Raw genomic sequence first — 20826 nt, 5'->3', positions numbered from 1 at the left:
AGCATGAATGAACCAATAAACTACCTGGTTTATATAACATCTGTGTTTTATAGTCATACACTATGTGAATTCAAAGATGAAGAATTTTGACTCTGGTGAAAATTTTAGTTTTTTTTTTTTAATTCCAGTATAAAAGGCTGTTAATTTTAAGACTGAAGTCTAAACATTCTAATTAAAATTCTGTAGTACTGAATTTTATAAAATTTCAATCTTTGTGAAATTTCATATGGTAGGAATTTTTAAATTTTATTTTTATTTTTATTGAACAAATTTCTGTTCCCAAGGAGTAGTCAGGAAAGGTTATTGTTAATATCAAGTTCTTCATTTATTCCTGTTTTTATTTCCCTTTTTTGACTGTACTGTAACTTAGGGACTGTCAATGAGTTGTTCAAATCATCTTTAAGAAATATATGAGTTATGGACTGGAGACATGGCTCAGTGGTAGAGTGATTGCCTAGCATGCAGGAGACTGTGGGTTTGGTCCCCAGTACTGCAAATAAACAAACAAAACAAATATTTGAGTTATGTTGCCAAAGGTGACTTATAAGGAATTATTTGAAAGTAGCTTTTCCCTAAGAAAATAATGTGATAATTAGATTTAATTTCACAAAACTTCTTAATCTATAATATATCTAAGTTATAGCATTATTGTAGTTTATATCTGTGACTGTTTCTATGACAAAATCTTGCATCATACTTTATGTGTTTTAGAACATAAATCATTTCTATTTGAAATAAATTTGTTCGCATACCCTGTTTGATTATCTTTCTGGATATTCTTGATTGATTGATACTCCTTTCAGCATCCTGTATTATGCCATGTATACATGTATTTGAATGGTTGGATGTGTACTTTGAAGATCAGGACAGCCTCTCTTTGTCCCTTCTCTATTATGCAGGTATCAGAAACCAGGGACTCTCACTGCTAGCACCATTTAGAACTGCAGAAGAAATGGAGGCTTCTAAGAGGGAGGACAGGGACGGTAGCTATAATAGGAGGAGCAACTTGAGAACTAGAAGAGAGGAATGAGTTTTAGTCTTTGACTAATTCATTTTTTATGTATGATACTTAAACTGTGTCTTACAATTGGGAACTAGTTTAGGTTCTCACTATTTACCATTTGGTACCGCCAAATTATTTACCATTTTTTAGTGGTCCTACCAAATATGACTGATTATACATCTGAGTAACCCAAGAGACCCAAGTTATAAATAGTAAAATTAATATGAGAAACTGATGAGGTTGCAGGATAGAAGCTAAATAAAACTTCTTTGTATTTACAGTAAATACACTGAAATGAAAATGATAAAAATGTTTCGCTACAGCAATGAAAAAATTAAATAATTACAATTAAATTTAACAAGTTAACCATGGAAATGTGCCATGTTTTTGGCAGATAAAAGATGTACCAAATACCCAGTGGTGGTGAGGGAAAAACAATATCATAAAAGCATAAATTCCCCCAAATTAGCAATTTTAATAATAATGGAAACAAGTTTTCTTTGAATGTTAAGAAAAAATGACCATATGATTTATGAGGAAGATCAAATGTACAAGAATAATCAAAGTATATAAAAGGGAGAAGGGACTTGCTTAACTAGATATTAAAATATTTTCTGAAAACAAATATAATTAGAGAAATATGGTGTAAATAAAGGAATGGACAGTTGGATCAATGAAACATAATGGAGGAGTGGATTTGAAGCTTTCTTGATTTGATTCACAGTAAGAAATATATTTTACATTTATCTTGACCCTTGATGTGAATGTGTATGTGTATTAAAAGATTCATGATACATTTAGCCTCATTATATAAAATATACTGTGGTATTTCTTTTCCTGTTCCACATTATATTTTTTAAAATGCCAAGTAGAGCCCACAAAACTGGTATTGTAAGTAACAAATGGTCCTGACATGACTCAAAAGACACTGTAGAATCCAGAACAAAATTTATTATATTTGAAAATTTCATATATGGTAAAGATTATATTTTATCTCAGCAGGAAAATAGCTAAAACTCTATTTCATACCATACTGTGTACAAGATAAATTTTATTTGTTAAAGATTTATTGTAAAATAAATAAAAATCTTAGAAGAACATTTGGGCTACAAGCTTGAATAATGTGGAAGTAGGAAAGGATTTTTTAATGAACACAAAAACCCAGAAGATGGGTTTAATGCCACAAAATTGGAATATTTTAAAGGAGTCAAGGAACCATCAAGTTAAAAGACAAATGTTAGGATCAAGACAGGTATTTTTACAGAGAAGAAAACAGCAAATTGATTAATATTTATAATATGCAAAGAACTCTTGAAAGTTTATAAAAGATACTAAATTTTTAAAAAGTTCAATAGAAAGAGAAAATAAGCAATTTAGGAAAAAAAAAAAATGGTCTGACCAGTGAATGTAAAAAAGAACTTCAAACTCAATAAGGAAGTACACATTACAAATCCAGTGTAATTATGGAATGCTCATCAAACTGGCAAAATTAATCATAGTTTGGAACTTATTTTGGAGTTCCTCAAAGGTTAAATAATTATATGATCAAGTGATTACAACATAGATATATACCCAAGAAATATAAAAAGTGTGTATGTGACCAAATAAAAACAAACATCCATTGTAGTATTATTTGTATTCGTTGAAAAGTAGAAATAACCTAAAAGTTCATCACCTGCCAAGTAGATAAATAAAATATATTATATTCACACAGCAGAATATTAATCAGCAATAAAAGTATGTGAAGTAGTAACATGCTATGTCCTAGATGAACCTTACAACTTACTATGTTAAGTGGAAGAAGTCAATCACAAAAAACTCCCATTTATATGGTTCCATTGGCTAGTCTAGACTAGCCAAATCTATAAAACTGAAAGTAGATGAATGATTGGTTAGCTCTGAGATGAGGTGGGGGAATGAGAACTCCCTCTAATGGCTCAGGGTTTCTTTTTTGGAGCGATAAAAATGTTCCAAACTTAGTAGTGATTATTGCATTGCTTTGAGATTATTCTAAATCCACTTAATGTACATTTTAAAAGGGTGAATTTTATGATATGTCATGGTGTCTTAAAGACATTTTAAAAACTAAATCCCACCTATTCCTCACAGAGGTGCTTATTTGTGTACCCTATTGTTAGATAGGTGAACTTTTCCTGTCTTTCTAGAAGTCCATCTGGCAATATCTCTTCACATTTTATATATACTATACCATTGGAAACAGTGGTTCTACTCATGAGAATCCATTCCATACTTCTCATATATAAATAAAAGTACTAATATATAAGAATCTTAGTACAGTGTTATATATATTAGCCTTACTGTGACTACAACAAACTGGAAACAATGAATGCTTCTCAGTATAGTTGATATAGTGCATATGATTTTCAGAAGTTGCAATTCCATAGAACCAAATATATGTTTTTCTTTTTAATAATTGGATTTATTTTCTTACCAACTAATGCTCTTTCCCCTCCTCCTGTTTCACCCAGATGCAGAAAATTTAAACAAGTCCCTTCTAGGTAAAGTCACTCTGAGGGTTTTCTCCTTCCTAGGGTGATGGAATCAGAACTTAGGTAATGGGATATAGTTGACATGGACTCATAACACTAAGAGATTCAGTAGTCTTTCACTGAAATATATATACTCTTATATTATGGCTTTTGGATTGGCATTTATCCCTTCTAATAACCACTGAGATAGTGTGCACAACACATATTAATATTCTACATATAATTTTCTGTACATGGTTGCATAACTCTGGTAAAGTTAGAGCAAGAGAACAGAGTAGGTAATAGGAGAGAATACCTCTTTGCTATCATTCTTTTACTGACTTTTCTGCCTTCTGATTTTTTAACTTTTCTTCTTTGCTCCATGTTTCCTTCTTTCCAGTGTTATAAGCCAATGTGATATGAATCCTTCCCAAGTGCTCGTGAATTTTCCTAGTTTTTTTTTTGAAAAGTTAATTAGATGGAGTGTCTGATCTATACTACACTTTTAATAAGTATGGCAAACATTGATGTTGAATGTAGGTTTCTTTCAGACTGACTGATAAAAGAGTTAAGGGATCTCTAAAGGTCACCAAAATGCTTGTCAGTAAACCTTTTTGTGATACTCAGATTCCTTTCATACCCAACAATGGTAGTATTCATTAAACATTTTTGAGAAGGTATGCAAATTGTAGCATTCATTATATTAACAATTTAGGCAGTCTAGTGGTTCTGCAGCAAAATACAAAGGCACACATCATAGAAAGTGTAAATTGCTATTATTGATGTAAGGGGCCTTACCATATATGAAAGTACAACAAATTCTTTTGAGAATTTATTAAACTTATTAGAACTTACAATATTACAAAGAAATAGCAAACAAAAATGCATTTGAAGAAAGTGATTTGGTAAATCTTGCATGCTTATATTGGTAATTCTCTTTAAAGGTGATTATTTTTTTCTTGAAAACTGATCTCTAGGAAGGAATACATAGTACTGTATTGAGATAGAGAGAAGCAGATGAATTCCATATAAGTAAACTTTACATTACTTTTCAGATGAATTAATTTGAAAATTAAACCACTTTTTAAAAAATAGCTTAAATTTTGAATTAAGATTTAAAATTTATGAATGTAATATGGGATTTTTATGGAAAGTTGGTATTTTGTTCTTTGTAACAGAATCACTTGCTGATGGGTCAAATAACATTTTTTGTGCAATTAATAGATTCATTTCAATTAATTTGTAAGCATAAAAATTGATTAGTACCAGGCGAAGTTTATTGAATTATAAACTAGTGATTTAAAAATAATGAAGACACAAAAGTCTTCTGAAAAGAAAAATCTGTATATCATTAGTATATATTTTATGTAAATGTGTTGCTAAGTAAGTTTCAAATACAGATGTTCTTTAACTTTCTTTGGATACAAAGAAATGAAGAAGTAATGAATCAATATATATAATTTAGCTATTATTTTAATACTTTTTCTTTAGCCTTTTTAGTTAGGCATGTCTTTTTATTTATTTTATTTTGTATTAGGAATCAATTTTGGTTACCCCTGGCAGATATTAAAGGTTTAGGTCAGTATGTTTTAGATATTGAAAGTGACACTAATGTAAGAAATTTTGGTAGATCTTAGAAGCAGAATATATATGATCAGAATAGATGACCTAGATGACCTAGATGACCTAGAAACCCTAATATGTATATGGATTATATAAATTATGAAAGTGACAGTACAGTTCAATGGGAGATTAAAGGATTATTCAGTAAATGAAGCCGAGACAATTATTAACTCTTCGTAGGTGGAGGGATACTAGTTTCTTGCTTCATTAGCACATGGGAAAAGTAAATTTTATCTGGATTATAGATTAATAAAAAATGAAAAATATCAAAATAATTAGGAAAGATTGCTGGCAAATATTTATGGTTAAGGACATTCTAAGCAAGAACCACAGGGAAAATTGATATATCTGATTTTGTAAAAATGTAAAATTTCTATACATCAAAATGAAAAAGGTAGATATCAAAGTGGACAAATATTTCCCACAATGATTTAACATCTTTTTATACAAAGTCAAGCATGTGGTTGCACACTTTTAATTCCAGCTGCTTGGAAAGGTGAAGATAGGAGAATCATTTGGCTCATGATTTCTAGACCAGCCTGAGCAACAGAGCAGGATCCTTGTGTTAAAAAATAATTGAAATACAAATGACTAAATAATCCATAAAAATGTGTTGATGTTCGTTAATGACCTAAGAAGTGTTCATTTAAACCAGAAAGTACCTTAAAAATTAAACAACAGGGCAGGGGTTGAAGCTAAGTGGTAGAGTGCTTGCCTGGCATGTGTGAGGCACTGGGTTCGATTCTTAGGACCAGATAAAAACAAATAAATAAAATAAAGGTCCATCAACAACTAAAAACAAATTTAAAAAAATAACAAAAAATTCCTTTTAGATTAGCAAGGGTGTGAAAGGTAGTATTCATAATGATTAAATCATTAATACTGCTGCAGGGGAGTGTAAATTGGTCCTGAGTATAATTTGTTTGTACCCAGATTTGTAAGTATGTTTATTAAGTTAAACATTACCAACTGAACACATTTATTCTTTGCCTTCCTGAATAACCTAAAATGAAAGATACAATACTAAAATGTGAAAACTCCAAAAGACAAAGAAAATGCAAGAGGAAAGAATTAGCAGATGAGAGAGGCAACAGAATTTGGAAGAAGATAAATAGTTGGTAACCAGTTTAGCATAGAGGAACCCTGTAAGAACAAGGCAGTTTATATTGCAGAACTCTAAAAGGGAGATACCAGGCATCTCAAAAGTTGGGTCCAAAATGCAATTCCTGCGTCCTTTTCCTATTTAGCCCTCAGAGCACTGGCTTTCCAGCTTATATTCTGTTAGGCAGAAGATTGGAGAGTTTTTCACTAAAGATAATAGTCCAATATAAAATATAAAATAATGTACAGGAATGTGATTCTAGCTCAGTGATAGAGTGATTGCTTAGAAAGTACAAGGCCCTGGGTTCAACCCCCAGCACTGTTAAAAAAGAAAAAAAAAAAAAAAAAATGGAAAAAGAGAAAGCACATTTGAAATTTACAGGACCTCAGTTTAATAGTTAAGTCCCAGACTGTTTATCCCACTCTTAAGCTCACTGGATGGTAAGTACTGCTAATATATGAAAAGCTTATGATCTGTTTTTTATTACCTCTTAATTATGAAGATACAATCAAGGATCATAAGATCTTTGTGGAATGTATTCATTATAAAAGACAAAAGATCAGTACAAACAAATAGAAAAGGAGAATTTAGCAAACACACTGCCAGGAACAGAAAACAACAACAACAACTGCAGAAAGAAATGAGAACATATTTATGACACAGGATCCCATACAAAAAGAAGTGTTTAAGACACAAACAAAAACTCCTAACAATTGAAACTATGAGTAGAAATAATTTCAGTAGAAGAATTTGAAGAAGTTAAGGGAGATCCTCCAAAGGTAGAACAAAAGGACAAGCAGAAGGAAAATTGGAGACTTTTCTTTTCTCTTCTTTTCTTTTCTTCTCTTTTCCCCTTCCTTCCTTCCTTCCTTTTTCTTCTTATTCTCTTTGTCTGTTTTTTGGTGGTACTGGGGATTGAAGCCAGGACCTCATACATGCTAGGTAAGCACTTTACCATTAAGCTACATTCATATTCCTCAGAAAAAGATTTTCTAAATATAGGAATAACTGTTTGTAACTCCATGGGTCTATTATATTTCTATACCTCTTTGTAGCAGAGACACTGACAGCCTTTTATTCTGGATCATCTTGTCAAATATGTTTGTATGAGCTGGGTACGGTGGCACAGGTTTGTAATCCCAGCAGCTCAGGAGGCTGAGGCAGGGAGGATCACAAGTTCAAAGCCAGCCTCAGCAATTTAGCAAGGCCTTAAGCAACTTAGTGAGACACTGTCTCAAAATTGAAAAATAGAAATGGCTGTGACTCGGTGGTGAAGCACTTCTGTGTTCAAGCCCTGGTACCTAATAAACACATAAATAAGATGTTTGTGTAGTGAACAACCATGGAAGACAATGATAGTGACTCTCTGGGGTAAAGGGTAGGCTTGGTTGCTGTCCAGTGAAAATAAATGTCTTTCTCCAAAGGAAAGGTTGAATAAGTTTCTTGCAGCTTCTTACAAATAAAATATTTAGGACTTCCTAATCTTGGGATTGTTACTTAAACCTACAGGTTACTTAGTATCTAACGTGGGCCCACTACTATATTGCCCCTAAGGGACTTGGGGGAGCAAAAAGTAACTGGTACAAACATGAAGTTCATCCTGCTATGAGTAATAAACTTCTTTGTCTGACTCAGGAGTTCATGTCTTTTGCCAATATCCATGAAAATGTGCTAGGCCAATTTGTTAGCTTGGAAATAGGGCAAAATTTCTGGCCCTGCACTGTTGTAGACAATAACCAATGAGGTCTAACATCTGATGAATAAAGTATTAGAAAAAGAAGAAAGAGAAAATGAAGGGGAGAATGTGTTAAAGAAATAATACAAGAAAACTTTTCCAGGACCCAATGGTTCATTGAGTGCTCAAAACAATGAATAACAATATATTTCATACCAATGAACATAAAATTGGAAAAATTAAAACAGTGAAAATATAAAAATATTATAAAAACTTTTAGTATTGAAAAAATGCCACAAGGGAATAAGAATCACAATCTCATCATATTTTTCAATAATAATATTTTAAATAAGAAAGTAATAGAGTGATATCTTCAAAATTATGAGGAAATAATTTCCAACTTAAGATTCCATTAACTACCAAATTGTCCTGCAAGTGTAATCATATAGGAAAGACATTCCAAGTCTTAGTTTTTTTTTTTTTTTTTTTTTTTTTTTTTACGAAACTAGTGGAGATGTGATTCATTAAATAAAAAAGTAAACAGAAACCTGGAAATGTATTGTCCAAGGGTGAGATGCTAATGAAATTCTCAGATTGATGGTAAAGGGAATTCTTGGGTTAACCGTTGGGTAGAATTTAAAGAGTGAAGAGTACAAATTGAGATAACACAACAGAGGGTATCCAGATGGGTGTCTTGGATTCATGGAATGATGATAAATTGTCTGATGTGTTTGACTATACTAAGAAATTTTAAATGTAAGAATAAATTTAGTTAAAACTACATAGAAAATTAAGCCACCAGGAGAATGAAGTAACTATTAATGTTCGGAATAAGAGTTGTAAATAAAAGATATGTTGTCAGACTGTATTTTGTGACTAACCTTAAATAATAGTTGCATAGTTATAAAAACGAAACTATTGATTTAATAAAAGTTTGTGACATAAGTGCCTAGGGAAGAGTACACTTCTCTGAAAGGAACAAAGGCATGGTGTGAACTCAGTAAATCCTAAGTACTGAATTAAACCTTCAGGAGTCTCTCTCTGCTCTTGGATCTGATGATGATTGTTTTAATTTGTAAGATATAGCTTATCTTTAGTCTCCAAACCTATTCCTATTTTAAGCAAGCATGTGTGTGTGTGTATGTGTGTACACATATATGTATACATATAAGCACATATACATATGTGTATACATAAACATGATTAAAACTTCTTGATTAGAGACCTTTAGATAGAAAATTTTTGAGGTTCAAGATGTGTGAGAGATTCAATTCTGGAACTCAAAATGATGAAACAGTTTTACCTTCATTAATTCATGTCTCTCCACTATGACAAAGACTCTGTGCAAACAAAGCCACAAACAATATATACTTTTAAAAACTTCATATGTTATGCCAATTACTAGTCTGCCTCCGTGGAGAACTGTCACCTACTTTCCCCACAATCAGTTTCTATCCATATTCCAGGGCTTTCTCTGGATCCCTTATGTTTTAGTCAGCTTTTTTCCTGCTGTGACTAAAAGATCAGACCAGAACAATTTTAAAGGAGGAAAAGTTTATTTGAGGGCTCACGTTTTCAGAGGTCTCAGTCCATAGAAGGCCTGCTCCATTTCTCGAGGTTTGAGCTGAGGTTGAACAACATGGTGGAAGAATGTGGCGGAGGGAAGCAACTTACATCATGGTGATCAGGAAACAGAGACAGACTCTACTCTCTAGATACAAAATATATATACCCCATAGCTATGTCTCAGTTCCCACCTCCTCCAGCCATACCCTATCACTTAAATTAATCCCATCAGGGATTAATTCACTGATTGAGTTAAGACTCTTACAACTCAATCATTTCTCCTCTGAACCTTCTTACATTGACTCACATGTGAGTTTTGGGGGACACTTCACATCCAAGCCATAACACCCTATTTTGATCACAGGGCCTCCTACAAATTCTTCAATATTTTCACAATGTTAGTAGATTACAAGATGTTTTTTTAAATACATCTCTATACATAATGATGCTACAGTGTAATCTTACTATTCTCTTTTATTCAGACAAGCTGTATAAAAGATTACTGTAGAGCTGTAATCATTAGGGACTTAGTTTTCTGGAGGCAAGTACTGGAGTCTTCTGCTAGACCCTTACTTAAAATGTAGAAGATTATCTTAGAGTCTTGTTTATTCTGTTCTTTGGTATTTCTCTTTAGTCCTAGAGATATTTTTTTTTTCCAGCATAACCAGTTTATATAGTATCTTGGTGCATCCATTGTCTATCATTGGGGTCCTTCTTGGCATTTGGGTAGGATAGTTTCTTCATTGTGCAGAATTGGTTCTGTGCATTGCAGGTGTTTGGCATCCTTGGTCTTTGCAAACACTGGTTGCCAGTAGCACAGTAGCACTGCGTAGTTACCATGACACCAAACAAACAAAAATAAGAAAACAACCCAATATATATATACACACACACACACACACACACACACAACACACACACACACATATATGCCCTCACCTTTTTCAAACTCTTTGCCTGAAATAAAGCACAGTATCACCTTAGGTTGAGGCCCACTGCAGGTAATTATTTGTAATTTCTGTCTACAGCCTCTTGTTATTGTGACATTTCAAATTATTTATAATTGAGAATCTCTTCTCACTTATCTACATCTAAAACATCTTGAATTCTGCAGTTCTAACTTCTGTCATTATATGGCATGGATTGAGGTAATTTTTCAGTTCTTTTTGTCCTTGTTTATGATTATTCTTCATTTTGTTCTAGTAGCTGTTTTGACATTTTAATGTTTTTCTATCCTAGTAATGCCTACCCATTACAGCTAAACCTTACTAAAAGTTTACTGAAATATCTTATCAAATAGAAAGTCTGTGATACCTTTTTAAGAATGTGTCTCTTGAATGATCAGTATCTGGAAACTCAACAAATGTTACTGAGTCCATTCACTCTTACTGCCTAGGGATTGACTTAAATTACTTAAAAATCTTATAGAGCTCCCCCTTAATCATAACTTTAACACTGAATTGTAGTGAAAAACAATACACTGTTCATTTATTTTCATAACATAATGTTCTCAAGTGCCATCCAGTTTTCTGTAAATGATATAATTTCATTTTTCTTTATGACTGAATAAAACTCCATTGTGTGCATATGTGTGTGTGTATATATTTGTGTATATCTCACATTTCTTTATCTTTCCATCCGTTAATGAACATCTAGGCTGGTTCCATAGTTTGGCTGTTGTGAATTGTGCTGCTATAAACATGGGTATGCATGTATTGCTATAGAATGCTGACTTTAATTCTTTAGGATAAATACAAAGGAGTGGTATGACTGGTCTTATGGTTCTATTCCTAGTCTTTTGAGGCATCTCCATATTGATTTCCATAGTGGTTGTACTAATTTATAATCCCACCAAAGGTGTAAGAGTATTCCTTTTTCTCTATATCCTCTTCAGCATTTATTATATTCTTGATGACTGCCATTCTGACTGGTGTGAGATGAAATCTCAGTGTAGTTTTAATTTGCATTTCCCTAATTGCTAATGATGTTGACTTTTTCATATATTTGTTGGCCCATTTATTTATTGGGTTATTTAATTTTTTTGGTGGTTTTTTTTTAAGTTCTTTATAAGTTCTTTGATATATAAAGAATAAGTTTGAAATGTTTGATCCATCTATAAATGTGTCATCGTATCACTTTCTGATATAGTTTTATATTCAAACTTCTCTAATTTTATTAATTGGAATTTTCTCTCTTTTTCTTTTGATAAGTTTGGCTGAGGGCTTATCTGTCTTCTTTATCTTTTCAAAGAATCAACTCTTTATTTCATTTTTCCTTTGTATTTTTTATTGTTAATTTAATTGATTTTTAGTTCTGATCTTATTTCCTTCCTTCCACTGATTTTGAAATTGGTTTGTTTTTTCTTTTCCAAGGCCCTTGAGATGCATCATTAAGTTGTTTATTTGAGATCGTTCTGATTTTCTTATGTAGGCATACATAGCTATAAACTTTCCTCTTAGATCTGACTTGATAATGTCTCAGATGTCTGACATGTTGTATCACTATTCTCATTTGAGTCTAAGAATTTTTAAATTTCTTCCTTGAGTTCTTCTATCACCCAGTTCATCATTCAAGAGTGTATTGCTCAATCTCCATGTGTTCATATAGTTTCTGTAATGTTTTGTCGTGTTGATTACTAATTTCATTCCATTATGATCTGATAAGATGCAAGAAATTGTATCCTTTTTTTTTTTTTATTTGCTTAGAGTTGCTTTGTGGCCTGAACTATGGTCTATTAAGTAAGGTTCTATGAGCCACTGAGAAGAAAGTGAATTCAGCCATTGTTGGATGGAATAGTCTATAAATGTCTGTTAAAGGTCTTCCATCTTAAAGTCATAAGGCCAAAATTTGAATATAGGTCTGATTATAAAGTCAATATTGTTGACTACTATGCTGCAATCCTTTCTTTTGGACACTTAAAATTCTTTGCTTGTGAGGTATCAACAGGTATAATATATGTTTTAGTTAATTGAAACCATATTTTGAAAGAACTTAAATATCAACAGATTCAGTTGTGTGTTTCAGCAGATGAGTTCATTTATTTGAAAACAGGCCTAAAGAGAATCACCCTCTTTTGTAATTCCTGTCTTAATTTCTTTTTTTACCTCAGTTGCACTTGACTTCTTAGGGAAGGTTTGAGACAAGTAGAAATCTAAAGAGTCATGGATACAGAAAGTGATGGGGAAAGTTGCTAAAGAATAACTTTGCTTATTTAAAATTTTACCTGTAGATGATTTACTTGAAAGACATACTTTGGACATGTGATCACTTATTCTTGAGAATCCATATTTATTTCAAACGGTTCAGTGACCTTAAGGATATAAGACTTCTGTGAACTATGCAAGTAGTCTAACCACCATTTATAAAATGATTTTGAAGAACATCACATCTGATATTTGTAAAACTGACAATAAAAAAAAAAATGTTTAGAATGTGACTCATTCACCAAAGATTGCCTGTACTAATTTTTTATCTGTTCCCCATTACTGTGGACAGCCTAGTAGATAAAGGGATATCCAAAGTTGTAAGAAAAAAGTGTCCAAGAACCTTGATGATCATTAACTTGGATGAGTAGAGCTTGAGGACCTTGAATACTTGAGAATTAGCTACAAGCAACTAAAACCATTGGTAATTAAAAACGTCTTGAAAAATACATGTTTTTTTTACAAGTCCAAGTAGTTTAGAGTTTGTCACATTTAGAAAGCAAACATCCCTAATGAATATTAGGTATTTGATCTTTTGTATTGTTTTGAATATTAAGATACATGGTAGTAATTACTTTTCTTCTCTTTATATTACAGTTTCATTATGTTAGTAAGACAGAAAGCTTTGAGAATTTTTGGTACTTCCTAGAGAATATATTGTAAAGATTTTTTTCCCTTTTTAAAAAAATATTTTTAGCTGTCATGATGACACACGTCTGTAATTTCAGTGACTCGGGAAGCTGAGGCGGGAGGATTGTAAGTTTGAGGCCAGCCTTGGCAACTTAGTGAGACCCTGTCTCACAACAGAAAATAAAAGGGCTGGAAGTATTAACAGGTGCTGTGATAGAATCACAGTGGCAGTTTTAAATTGAATTTTGATCTTTTAAAATTCATGTAATTTTGTGAATATACTAAATAGGAAGAATATTTTTCTGTATTCATTTATATTAAAATGTGTCACATAACTTCTGGTGTATTCTTGGGTTTTCTGACTGTATTTGACTTATGGGTGAAGAATTGACTAATACTGTGGTGTTAGGGCATAAATACAGCCTTTGTTGGGGTTTTTGAATAAATGCAGTCTTTCTGTGGGTCGAAGTAAACACTACGATAAGTGAAGAGTTGGCCCTTTTCCAGCTCCAAGAAATGGAAAAATTATGCTCCTTGGTTAGTTCTCAAGGCATATTCTTGTACCCACCTTTAAGGTAGAAGATATACAAGGAAGAAAAAGTACAGTGAAGAAAATAAAACCAAACCACTTATGACTAGTCCTCTGTTTCTAGTGGGAAGATTTTAATTTACAATGCGTTAATTAGGTTACCTCCATCTTAGTTAAAAAAAGAAAAGAAAAAATATATTGTTGCTTTTATCATTTGACTTTTATTGTTATATGACCATCTTAATGAACTTGACATCTGTCAAACCAGGGATCCATCAAAATTAGTACCACAGGGTTCTAATTTGAGCAAGGTGTCCTCAGCAGGATGGTGCCATGATACCAGGTTGAGGTATTATATTTTGCAAAAAGTGCTGAAATAGCAGGAGTTCATTCAGAGACCATTTCCATGCCACAAAAAATAAAAGCATTGCAACTGTGGAAAGAAATAGAAACTCAGCATCCTGGATTGGCTAATGTTAGATATCAGATGATATTTGTAGTTCGTCAAGAATATGTGGAGCTAGGAGACTAGCTTCTCCTCCTTCAACGTGGGACATAATTGCCATTATTCCCCCAGTTAGTGGAGGGTAGTTCTTTTGAGCCATCTAGAGCTTGGAATTTGTTCAGAAGACAGTAGACTGCCATTAAAGGGAAGATATGTACAGAGTAGAAGAGAAATCTAAAGACATAATAAAATTCACTGCTGAGAAACTTTCTGTGGATGATGTCTCTCAGTTGGTGATATTTCCTCTCTGTGGCACAATATCCCTGTTTGTAGGGACTTCAAGAAATAACTTTGAAGGAAAAAAAGTCATTAGCTTAGAATATGAAGCATATCTACCAATGGCAGAAAATGAAATCAGAAAAATCTGATTTCTGACATTAGGCAGAAATGGCCAGTCAAGCACATAGTGGTGTTCCAGAGACTTGGTTTGGTTCCAGTGTCTGAAGCAAGCATAATTATTGCTGTGTCCTCAGCCCACAGGGCTGCATCCCTTGAAGCTGTGACCTATGCCATTGACACTTTAAAAGCCAGGGTGCCCATATGGAAAAAGAAACTATATGAAGAATCATCATCATCTTGGAAAAGGAACAAAGAATGATTTTGGGCAACCAACAGTTAATCACTTATGTTTTTTAGAGCACTAAATCTCAAATTTGGTGAACTTCTATTGTTGATCACATTTTTAAATCTTTCTTCTATCCTAATTAAGATAGTTCACAGGTTGTACCTGTGGGAAAATGGTAGAAAAAGCAAAGTAAGTGGGTGTGTAAGATGAGGGGTTATTTGGTACTACCGATGGGGAAGAACTGGGATAATTGAGAGATGTCCGTGGTAAATATGTTCTTCAAAGATTAATTTTCAATTGTAATTCAGTTTTCATTGAGGTGTGGCCCCCTCCTCCCTACTTTAACTGTCTCAGAGAGCCCTATTCCATGCCAGTGCATTGATGGTATTAATATCAGGGTGTATTGTGGAAATATTGGTTGAATTGGAAAGTCATTGTCAGTTTTGATATTGTATATTATATATTCTCAGAACTTACATATTTTAAAAAATAAACTTAAACAAACTCAAGATTTTAAAAAGTTAAAAAAAGTAGTACCAGAAATATCACTGGAGAAAGGGAAATATAGCCCTAGAGAATCTCTTCTCATAAATATATAGAAACTGTTTAGACATAGTCATTAAAATACAGTTCTCTTCAGCTTCATGCTGTATATGGAGCAGTGTTTACTGATTTGCAACAGATTGAAATAGTATAAGTAGGAGTTATTTAGTCTGTCATCTAAATTGACCTGAAATCACCTCAGTATGCTTCCCATTGAGAGTTGATATTATTCACTTTAAAACAACTATATGCATGTCAGGAAGTTTCTATTTTGTATTAAAGTATTCAATATCCTTAGTTATAGATTTTTAACATTAAGGATTAACTTTCAGTATACCAATCATGTTTGATGGGTGATTTGTGTATTATTCTTTAATTATCTCACATTGTCTTTTCTGGTAATTTTTACAAAAGCAGAGATTTTGTTTTAAAGTTTATTTGTTTTACTATAATCTATATATAAATGTATTTATCAGTGTTCAATCAATATTATTTAATTTTTCATTTTGTTTGTATATCTTTTTAATTTACCAGTTCTATAGCCAAGGTTATTAGTATCTTGTGAAAACAAAATGATGTCCATGTTGCCTAATTTTGTTTAATTAAGGGCTTTCTGGTTCAATATGTGGCAATAGATATCTTAATCTTGTGAAATAATTAAATAGGTTTACTTTCTCAATCTATAACATTGCTGGAGAGAAGTGTAATAATTATAAATGGATATGTTATGCATTAATTGTTTTCCCCTTCTGCTGAATAGCTCTGTATTACTAAAATTACTAAAGTTTGTGATAGAATAGTGATTGGGATTTCAACTATTTTTTTTTTTTTTTTAATTTTGTGTGTGCACGTGCATGTGTATGTATGTGTGTGGTGGGGTCTGGGACTCAAATCCAGGGCCTCCTGCATGCTCAGTAAGTGCTTTACCATTGAACTAAATCACTTGCACCATGCAATTAATTTTTTAGAACTTTCACACTTTCGTTTTCTTTCTTTCCTGGTGCATCTTATTTGGCTGTTTCTGCCATGCTAAAAATGATGTTGTGATATACCTTATCCTGCTGTCTTCAATTGGGATAAAAGAAAAGAACTGTTGAAGATCATTGTTATTGATTAAATCACATAGAGAGTGTTTATCCGTGGGAAAGATCATTGTATACAGTAGAGTATGGGAAAAATAATTACAAGATTTGTTTTATTGTAAAAATTTTAAGCATTTTTTATAATGATTACTATGACTAAAAGTGACTACTTTTGTTACAAATTCATTGTTAAACTTATATAATTTAGCTTAAAAGAAATTTAGTCTGAACTTTTTTGATACAAGCAAATAGAGTTCCAAAAAATTAATTTGAAGGAAATTAAATTGTTTCTCCCTTGAATGATTTTATTTAAGCACAGAGGGAGGCTTATTGATTTGTTCTTCTGTCTATATATCTCAAAAGAGAAGATGCCAATACTCAAACTTATAACACTTGAAAGCATTGTGATGATTCTCTAGGGAGACCTACATTAAAGAAGTTATAAAAATTCTGCTTGAAAACAAGAAGTTGGAATTTAACTTTATGAAACAGGAAAGTAACAGAAGCCCATTATAGATATTTAATTTTTTTCCTTAACTATTTATCCATCTAGGAATCATTCTTAAACTGATAACAAGCATTATTCATTTTTGATGTGATGAATTTTTCTTTTTGTGCAACATATAGTTTTAATGTACTTTTGACTTGTCAGGTAGAATGAATTGTGGTAAGTAATTGCCATTTTTCTTACAGCATGAGAAAATTTCCTCATGCTTTGCAATCATAGAATAATCTAATAGTAGGCATGCTGATTTCTCATTGTTTTCATAGAATAATATCTCAGTGTTAGACAATCCTAGATTTTTAAAGTCCATGGTATTCTTGAATCTCTTATATCCCACCAAAGTTTGCCAAGTGTAGACTAAAACATCTCTAAATGATGGAAAAGTCCTTTCATATCCTTGAAGTAGCCCATTCTATCTATGGACTACTTTGTTGGAAAATTCTTTCTTATGTTTAGTGGGAAACAATCTCTCATACTTTATACTTCTTCATTTTAGCACTAAAGGCTACATAAAACAAGTCCAATCTTGGATCCATCTGCCAACCATCTTCAGATATTTGAAAAATTACCACTACTCTCAACTTTTGAAGTGTCTATCTTACGCGTAGAAAACATTATGGTATAATCAAAAGAGTTTGTTCATGGGACACAGTGATGCACACCTGTAATCTCAGCAGCCCCAGAGGCTGAGGCTAGAGGATCAGGGTCAGCTTCACCAACTAAGTGAGACCCTGTTTCAGGAAAGGAAAGGGGAGGGGAGAATTGAGGATATGACTCAGTGATGGAGCACCCCTGGGTTCAATCCCCAGTACTGCTCCCCCACCAAAAAAATAAAAGGCTTTTGGAAGGAGTCAGAACTAGGTTCAAACCAGGATTCTGCTAATTAATGGTTTTGTTACCTTAGGCAATTTTCTTACCCAAGTCTACTTCTTCATTTGGTAAAATGGGATAAATGATAACTTCAGTGAAGAATTGCTACAAGATAATGCATATAGAGCATTTGGCATTTTCTTGACACTCAACAAATACTGGTTCTTTTTTCTTTTTAAAATTTATTTGTTTGTTTATTTTTTTGTGTGGTGATGGGGATTGAACCCAGGGCCTCATGCATGCTAGGCAAGTGCTTTACCACTGAGCTGTCTCCCCAACCAAAATACTGGTTTTTGAGTAATGTTAACTTCCTCTTTTTCCTCTCCCCCTTTAAAGCCTCTCTTCTCCATATTTAGAAGAGTGTATTAAAGAGCACAATTTTATTTATTTATGACACAGAATGAGTTAAAATAAGGAAGTGTTATTGATCATTTACTTAGTTCGACCCAATTATTGGGAGAAGAGAATTGGTCAGCACTTACCCCCTTTTCTATATTCATTTTAAATTTGGCAGGAAATTGTGATTCCTACTAAAGATTGGAATCAAATAGAGAATAATGTTCTACAGGTTTCTTTGGGGATTTAAATATCAGTTCCTTCTAATATCTGCTTGCTACTCAAAGGAATATAGCAAATCCTTTTGGAAAGAAAATAATAATCAGAATCCCTTCTATCAGAGGGCTTTTGCAAAGGTATTTTACTTATAATTATTTTTGTATTTTACTGTTTGATTGTGTCTCTCCCACCACAGGGTAAATTCCAAGGATCATGTTTACCTTTGCTTATCATTACATCCTAGTCCCTAACCCAATGTCTGGTGTATGGTAGGCACTCAGCTCATATTTATTCTGTGACTAAAATAACCCATTGATCCATTTATATCTGATTGGTAAAACTGGGTGTACATGTAAAAAGTTTCATTTGACAAGAATATGACTAGTTAGTATACATACATAATCAGAAACTTTTGCAGTGTATACCAGTTTTATTCTACCTGTCTATATCTTAAATTTAAAGCAGGTATCAGTATTTTATAGGCAGCATATGGATGAGTTTTATGCTTTTATTCAGTATGATAATCTCTTAATTGCTCAGGCCCTTTTACTTAATGTAATTATGTTTGGGTGTAAGTATGCCATACTGTTTTTTATTTCTATTTGCTCATTTGGTTCCCTTTTCTTGCCTTCTTTTGGTTTTATCGGTATGATTTTATTTTATCTCCATTATTACTTTATTAGTGAGTTCACTTTGTTGCCCTAGAATTTATACTGTACATTCTGATTTTCATTCTTCTGTAGCACTGACCTACAAACTTTCTTAAAGGACTAAATAGTAAATACTTGGTGTGTGTGGGCCACATATCTTTATGGTCTTTGTTGCAGCTACTCAACTTCTGATGTAGTGTGAAAACTTTATTTGACAGGCTGTAAATGAATCAGGATAGCTGTGTTCCAGTGAAACTGCAAAACCAGGTTGCCAGGCACAGATACCGTAGTTTGCCAAATCCTGTTCTGTAAGAACAATCTCTCAAATGCACTTTAAAACTATGCTGAGATTTCATCCCATTCCAGTCAGAATGGCAATTATCAAAAATACAAGTAACAATAAATGTTGGTGAGGATGTGTGGAAAAAGGTATACTCATACTTTGCTGGTGGGACTGCAAATTGGTGCAACCATTCTGGAAAGCAGTATGGAGATTCCTCAGAAAAACTTGGAATAAAACCACCATTTGACCCAGTTATCCCATTCTTCTGTATATACCCAAAGGACTTAAAATCAGCATATTACAGTGATACAGCCACATCAATGTTTATAGCAGCTCAATTCACAAGAGCTAAGCTATAGAACCAACATAGGTACCCTTCAACAGATGAATGGATAAAGAAAATGTGGTATATACCACAATGGATTATTACTCAGCCATTAAGACTGAAATTATGACATTTGCTGGAAAATGGGTGGAACTGGAGACTATCACACTAAGTGAAATAAGCCAATCTCCCCAAAAAACAAAAGCCAAATATTCTCTCTGATATGTGGATGTTAGCACACAATAAGGTATGTGTGTGGGAGAATAGAAGTTCATTGTATTAGACAAAGGAGAATGAGGGAAGGGAGGAGGAATGGGACTAGGAAAGAGAGAATGAATCAGACATAACTATCCTATGTTCTTACATGAATATGTGACCAATGTAACTCCACATCATGTACAACCACAAGAATGGGAAGTTATATTCCACGTATGTAAAATATTAAAATATGTCAAAATACACTCTACTGTCATGAATATCTAAAAAAAAAAAAAACAGGCAAAAAGATATAAAAAAGAACAGTCTCTTTTTCCTCTGCTTTTTCTTTTTTCTTTCTTTTTTTTTTTTAGTATTTCAATTGTGATTGTAATGTCCCTTTGTGTGGTTTTCTCTGGGTTTTTGTTTGCTTGGTATTGAGCTTGTAAATTTGGTAGTTTATAGTCTTTTAAATTTGGAAGAATTTCAACCATTATTTATTTTAGTTATTTTTTTCCTTCCACTCTTGGAAATTCAGTTGCACAAATGTTGTCCTACTTGATACTGTGTTGTAGCTTACTTAGACTCTTTTTATTCTTTTTCCTTGTCTTTTTTTACCCCTTGTGCTTCTTTTTGAATGATTTCTATTGGTATCCTATTAGTTCTCTGCTGTTTCTTCTGTACTATGTAATCTGTTAATTCCATCCAAAGCATTTTCATTTCATTTATCATTTTTTCCACATTTTTATTGGTGCGTTATAATTGTACATAATTATGGGATTTGTTGTTACATAGTTGGACATGCACATAATATAATAATATAATTTTGCCAATATCGCTCCCCAGGATTTCCCCCTCCTTTCCCACCTCCCACCACTTGGTCCCTTTCCTCTACTGATCTCCCTTTGATCTTTATGAGATCCACCCC

At 32.7% G+C, this 20826-nt stretch overlaps 1 protein-coding gene and 2 pseudogenes across 3 annotated transcripts in view; all 3 read left to right on the top strand.

Moving 5' to 3' along the window:
- The window catches only part of PIGK (phosphatidylinositol glycan anchor biosynthesis class K), a 125694-nt gene that overhangs the window by 90302 nt on the left and 14566 nt on the right, over nucleotides 1-20826 (top strand). The window lies entirely within an intron of this gene.
- On the top strand, nucleotides 11727-14944 carry LOC306655124 (molybdopterin synthase catalytic subunit-like; annotated as a pseudogene). The gene has a single exon. The product of its transcript is annotated as a molybdopterin synthase catalytic subunit-like (transcript).
- On the top strand, nucleotides 14158-14411 carry LOC306653972 (molybdopterin synthase sulfur carrier subunit-like; annotated as a pseudogene). The gene has a single exon. The product of its transcript is annotated as a molybdopterin synthase sulfur carrier subunit-like (transcript).

Source organism: Sciurus vulgaris, assembly GCF_902686455.1.
Source record: "Sciurus vulgaris genome assembly, chromosome: 1".
Classification (NCBI taxonomy): Eukaryota; Metazoa; Chordata; class Mammalia; order Rodentia; family Sciuridae; genus Sciurus; species Sciurus vulgaris.
Note: the sequence above shows the minus strand (reverse complement) of the source record. Positions and strands in the feature narration are given on the sequence as shown.